We start from the raw sequence: 6,136 nt of genomic DNA, 5'->3' as shown, positions 1-6,136 counted from the left end.
GACATTTTCTGGTTCATTTTCATTCCAGCCAGGTAGGCTATACTCCTGTTGTAAAGAGAAGCAATGTGCTTAATATTATTACACTGCTCAAAAAAATAAAGGGAACACTTAAACAACACATCCTAGATCTGAATGAATGAAATAATCTTATTAAATACGTCCTGCACGGTGTTGGGCTGTAAGCACAACCCCCACCTGTGGACGTCGGGCCCTCATACCACCCTCATGGAGTCTGTTTCTGACCGTTTGAGCAGACACATGCACATTTGTGGCCTGCTGGAGGTCTTTTGCAGGGCTCTGGCAGTGCTCCTCCTGCTCCTCCTTGCACAAAGGCGGAGGTAGCGGTCCTGCTGCTGGGTTGTTGCCCTCCTACGGCCTCCTCCACGTCTCCTGATGTACTGGCCTGTCTCCTGGTAGCGCCTCCATGCTCTGGACACTACGCTGACAGACACAGCAAACCTTCTTGCCACAGCTCGCATTGATGTGCCATCCTGGATGAGCTGCACTACTTGAGCCACTTGTGTGGGTTGTAAACTCCGTCTCATGCTACCACTAGAGTGAAAGCACCGCCAGCCTTCAAAAGTGACCAAAACATCAGCCAGGAAGCATAGGAACTGAGAAGTGGTCTGTGGTCACCACCTGCAGAACCACTTCTTTATTGGGGGTGTCTTGCTAATTGCCTATAATTTCCACCTGTTGTCTAATCCATTTGCACAACAGCATGCGAAATGTATTGTCAATCAGTGTTGCTTCCTAAGTGGACAGTTTGATTTCACAGAAGTGTGATTGACTTGGAGTTACATTGTGTTGTTTAAGTGTTTCCTTTATTTTTTTGAGCAGTGTAGTAGGCCTAGCCTATAGAAAGCTGATGGGATCCTCCTCTTTTTAATAGAGGCCATCACTCTGTTCTCACACAATTGCATAGCCTATAGAAATGTTGAGCAACATGAGCTCATGGGCTCTCATGTTTGATTAGATTTTCGATTACATTTGCATTGATGTCAGAGTGATTAAGTTTGGTAGGCTACTAATGACCATCATCGGCATCAGAGCTCAGAGAAGCCTAATTACCGTGACTAAACGGTCACATGGAATTTGACTGCCATCATGACTTGTGACCGCCGGTGTGGCGGTAATACGGTCACCGTAACAGCCCTACATACACGCTGTCTGCCATCTGCCCATTACAGTTGAAACCGGGATTCATCCATAAAGAGCACACTTCTCCACCGTGCCAGTTGCCATCGAAGGTAAGTATTTGCCCACTGAAGTCGGTTACGATGCCGAACTGCAGTCAGGTCAAGACCCCGGTGAGGACGAGAGCACGCAGATGAGCTTCCCCGAGATGGTTTCTGACAGTTTATGCAGAAATTGTTCAGTTGTGCAAACCCACAGTTTCATCAGCCGTTCGGGTGGCTGGTCTCAGATGATCCCGCAGGTGAAGAAGCCGGATGTGGAGGTCCTGGGCTGGCATGGTTACACGTGGTCTGCAGTTAAATGCCGGTTGGACGTTTTGCCAAATTCTCTAAAACGACGTTAAATTCTCTGCCAACAGCTCTGGTGGACATTCCTGCAGTCAGCATGCCAATTGCTCGCTCCCTCAAAACTGCACATTTTAGAGTGGCCTTTTGTCCCCAGCACAAGGTGCACCTGTGTAATGATCATGCGGTTTAATCAGCTTCTTCATATACCACACCTGTCAGGTAGATGGATTATCTTGGCAAAGGAGAAATACTCCCTAACAGGGATGTAAACAAATTTGTGCACAAAATGTGAAGGAAATCAAATTTGAGCGTATGGAAAAAGTATGGGATCTTTTATTTCAGCTCATGAAAACATGGGACCAATGTTTTACATGTTGCGTTTATATTTTTTGTTCAGTTTATTTCAGTGTTTTGTTGTAAACAGGATGCATATTTTGGAGTATGTTTTATTCTGTACAGGCTTCCGTCTTTTCACCCTGTCAATTAGGTTAGTATTGTGGAGTAACTACGTTGTTGTTGATCCATCCTCAGTGTTCTCCGATCACAGCCATTAAACTCTGTAACTGTTTTAAATTCACCATTGGCCTCATGGTGAACTCCCTGACCAGTTTCCTTCCTCTCCGGCAACAGAGTTAGGAAGGATGCCTGTATCTTTGTAGTGACTGGGTGTATTAATACACCATCCAAAGTGTAATTAATAACTTCACCATGCTCAAAAGGATATTCAATGTCAGCTTTTTTTTACCCATCTACCAATAGGTGCCTTTCTTTGCGAGGCATTGGAAAACCTCCCTGTTCTTTGTGGTTGAATCTGTGTTTGAAATTCACTGCTTGATTGAGGGACCTTACAGATAATTGTACGTGTAGGGTACAGAGATGAGATAGTCATTCAGAAATCATGTTAAACACTATTATTGCACACAGAGTCCATGCAACCTATTATGCAACTTAAGCCAATTTTTACTCCTGAACTTATTTAGGCTTGCCATAACAAAGCGGTTGAATACTTGACTCTAGACCCTTCAGCTTTCCATTTTTATTTAATATAAATGTTTTTCCTAAAACATAATTCCACTTTCATATTATGGGGTATTGTGTGTAGGCCAGTGACCAAAAAGCTCAATTTAAATTCAGGCTGTAACAACAAAATGTGGAAAAAGTCAAGGGGTGTGAATACTTTTTGAAGGCACTGTAGACATGGTCCCGTAAACACGACCGAGCTTCAGGCTGCAGTTTGAAATCACAGACACACATTGTGGTATCAAAATAGGTTTTATTTTACATAATCGTACATTGTCAAACTTTTTGCATATAAATCTTTAAAAATAAGCCTTGATTTTATGAAAATTTTACAAAAGTAACATTCACAAAAACGTGTTAATTATTTCCATGACAAATTGAATTCCACCCTTTTCTGCATTCTCATTTAAACCCGCAACCAATGCCTTAAGAGAAAGATGATTGGTGAGATCAACTCGGTAAACCCGCTTTGTGTTACACTTCTCCAGAGTAGTTTCACTGTTAGTGGTGGTTAGTCTACTGAAGCGCCCTAGTAGCTTTACTCCCTCTCACAAAGATGGTGTCATCTTCGCCTTCGAGTTTGACTGATTAAATATTTTCTTAAATAAAATGTTTTTTGGTGTGTAAAAAAATAGTAATGTTAATATACCAAAAAGCAAACTGACAGCCGCAACCAACCGTCCACAGACATATAATAGGATGGCAGTTCCCATTCAAGTCAAGACGGCCATTCCTAGTGTACCCATGAGTTTAACAGTACAATTGCCAGGGTCAGAGGTTCAAAACCCCTTCTATGGATTATAAATCTATGGCCACCACACAACAAGCTGTTCCACAGAAGGAGCGATAGGAGTGGGAAAAGGTGCTCGTGCATTGATAAGCACATCAAAGACGGCATTAACGACAAGTATTAAAGTAAAGACTGCACTTCTAAAAAGCCTATTTCACACCCTAGCCTGCTGAATTTGCAAATCACTTTCCTTTCATTTTGATTCCGGCACAAATGAAAATGTGGCACTGACTCGCGCCTATGGATTGTTTCAGTATTGTCTCATTGAAGAGTTTGGCACTCGACTAGCCATGTGCAACATGCACAGGCATTTACAAGCCTGCTAGAGTTAGCTGCAGGCGGACAAGCAATAACCACCGCCGTAGTATGGATGATGCCTGAGCTGTAATGTGAAGCTAATTGAAGCTGGCTAGCTTTATAAAAGCCTGAGTAGATCTAGCTTGCTTCATAGTATACCACTCTGAAATGAATTCTGTATCATGTGTAAGCCTGTCAATTCCTACGCCTGTAATTTCTGAGCCTGAGGGTGGCACCACAGCCATTCTGTATAAAGAACCATATCCAGATATACAAGCCATATAGATAGATGGATATACAGTGCATTCGGAAAGTATTCAGAACCCTTCTTATTCCACATTTTGTTATGTTGCAGCCTTATTCTAAAATGTATTAAAATACATTTGTTCCTCATTATTCTACACACAATACCCCATAATGATAAAGTGAAAAGAGGTTGTTAGATTTTTTTGCCATGAAAAAATTAAAACAGAAATACCTTATTTACATAAGTATTCAGACCCTTTGCTATGAGACTCGAAATTGAGCTCAGGTGCATCCTGTTTCCATTGATAATCCTTGAGATGTTTCTACAACTTGATTGACGTCCATCTGTCTATATAAAAGGTCCCACAGTTGACAGTGTATGTCAGAGGAAAAACCAAGCCATGAGGTCGAAATAATTGTCCATGGAGCGCCGAGACAGGATTGTGTCGAGGCACAGATCTGGGGAAGAGTACCAAAACATTTCTGCAGCATTGAAGATCCCCAAGAACACAGTGGCCTCCATCATTCTTAAATGGAAGAAGTTTGGAACCACCAAGACTCTTCCTAGAGCTGGCCGCCCGGCAAAAATGAGCAATTTGGGGAAAAGGGCCTTGGTCAAGGAGGTGACCAAGAACTCGATGGCCACTCTGACAGAGCTCCAGAGTTCCTCTGTGGAAATGGGAGAACCTTCCAGATGGGCAACCATCTCTGCAGCAGTCCACCAATCAGGCCTTTATGGTAGAGTGGCCAGACTGAAGCCACTCCTCAGTAAACGGCACATGACAGTCCGCTTGGAGTTTGCCAAAAGGCACCTTAAGACTCTCAGACAATGAGAAACAACATTCTCTGGTCTGATGAAACCAAGGCTGAACTCTTTAGCCTGAACGCCAAGCGTCACGTCTGGAGGAAACCTGGCACTATCCCTACGGTGAAGCATGGTGGTGGCAGCATCATGCTGTGGGGATGTTTTTCAGCGGCAGGGACTGGGAGACTAGTCAGGAGCGAGGGAAAGATGAACGGAGCAAAGTACAGAGAGATCCTTGATGAAAACCTGCTCCAGAGCGCTCAGGACCTCAGACTGGGGTGAAGGGTCACCTTCCAACAGGACAACGACCCTAAGCACACAGCCAAGACAATGCAGGAGTGGCTTCAGGACAAGTCTCTGAATGTCCTTGATAGCCTAGCAGAGCCCGGACATTAACCTGATAGAACATCTCTGGAGAGACCTGAAAATAGCTGTGCAGCGACGCTCCCCATCCAACCTGACAGAGCTTGAGAGGATCTGCAGAGAAGAATGAGAGAAACCTCCCAAATACAGGTGTGCCAAGCTTGTAGCGTCATACCCAAGAAGACTCAAGGCTGTAATAGGTGCTTCAACAAAGTACTGAGTATAGGGTCTGAATACTTATGTTAATGTCATATTTCAGTTTAATATTTGTAAGAAATTTGCAAACATTTCTAAAAACCTGTTTTTGCATTGTCATTATGGGGTACTGTGTGTAGATTGATGAGGAAAAAAACAAAATTGAATCCATTTTAGAATAAGGCTGTAACGTAAAAATAAAAATCTGAATGCAGTGTACATGTGTACTGTATTATCAGTATGGCTCTGTCTGAGTAGGTCACTAGTCACCTGAAGCGCTTTCCTGAGAGTCAACACTAACGCTAGCTCTCTACCTACTAGTACTAACTCATACTACCAACACTACCTAGGGCTTTTCACACTACTGAGCCTAGCTGAGCCAAATCAAGCTGTACTGAGCTAGCAGACGTACAGTGTAGTGGTTCCAGGCTAACAGTCAACAGCCCTTATATTAGTAGTCCAGTATTCCCTACTGGAGGTGTTTCAAAGTAAAAAGACCGATAATAAGGGCAGTGTCTTTCTGCCAGCCAGTTTAAGCTGATCCTAGATTTGATTAGATTAGATGTTTAATTAAGCCCAGACTCAAACAGAGAAACAACTTATCCAACAGCTATTCCACTGACGCTAGATTCCCAACTGAAACTACACACCTATACTACACTACTCAGCAGCCCTTTAGCTAAGAATGCCAATGCAAGCCACTCCTCTCACAGCCCTTAGTCCCATTAAAGAACAGAGTTAACTCCACTCTCTTCGTCTCACCAGAGGTTATATTGAGGTTCTAAGAAAAGTTATAAGGTGTTCCACCAGGTGTATGTGCTTTTAACGGAGGTCCAACCCATGTGTGCTGACAGATAGACAGACTGAGGGTTGTAGTGTCTCACTGTCCTGGCTCAGTTAGATCTGCTCTGGGGTTAGAGTGGAGCATGGGCTCAT

Source organism: Coregonus clupeaformis, chromosome 1 (genome assembly GCF_020615455.1).
Source record: "Coregonus clupeaformis isolate EN_2021a chromosome 1, ASM2061545v1, whole genome shotgun sequence".
Taxonomy (NCBI): Eukaryota; Metazoa; Chordata; class Actinopteri; order Salmoniformes; family Salmonidae; genus Coregonus; species Coregonus clupeaformis.
The sequence above is the reverse complement of the archived record's forward strand: the minus strand, read 5'-3'. Positions refer to the sequence as shown.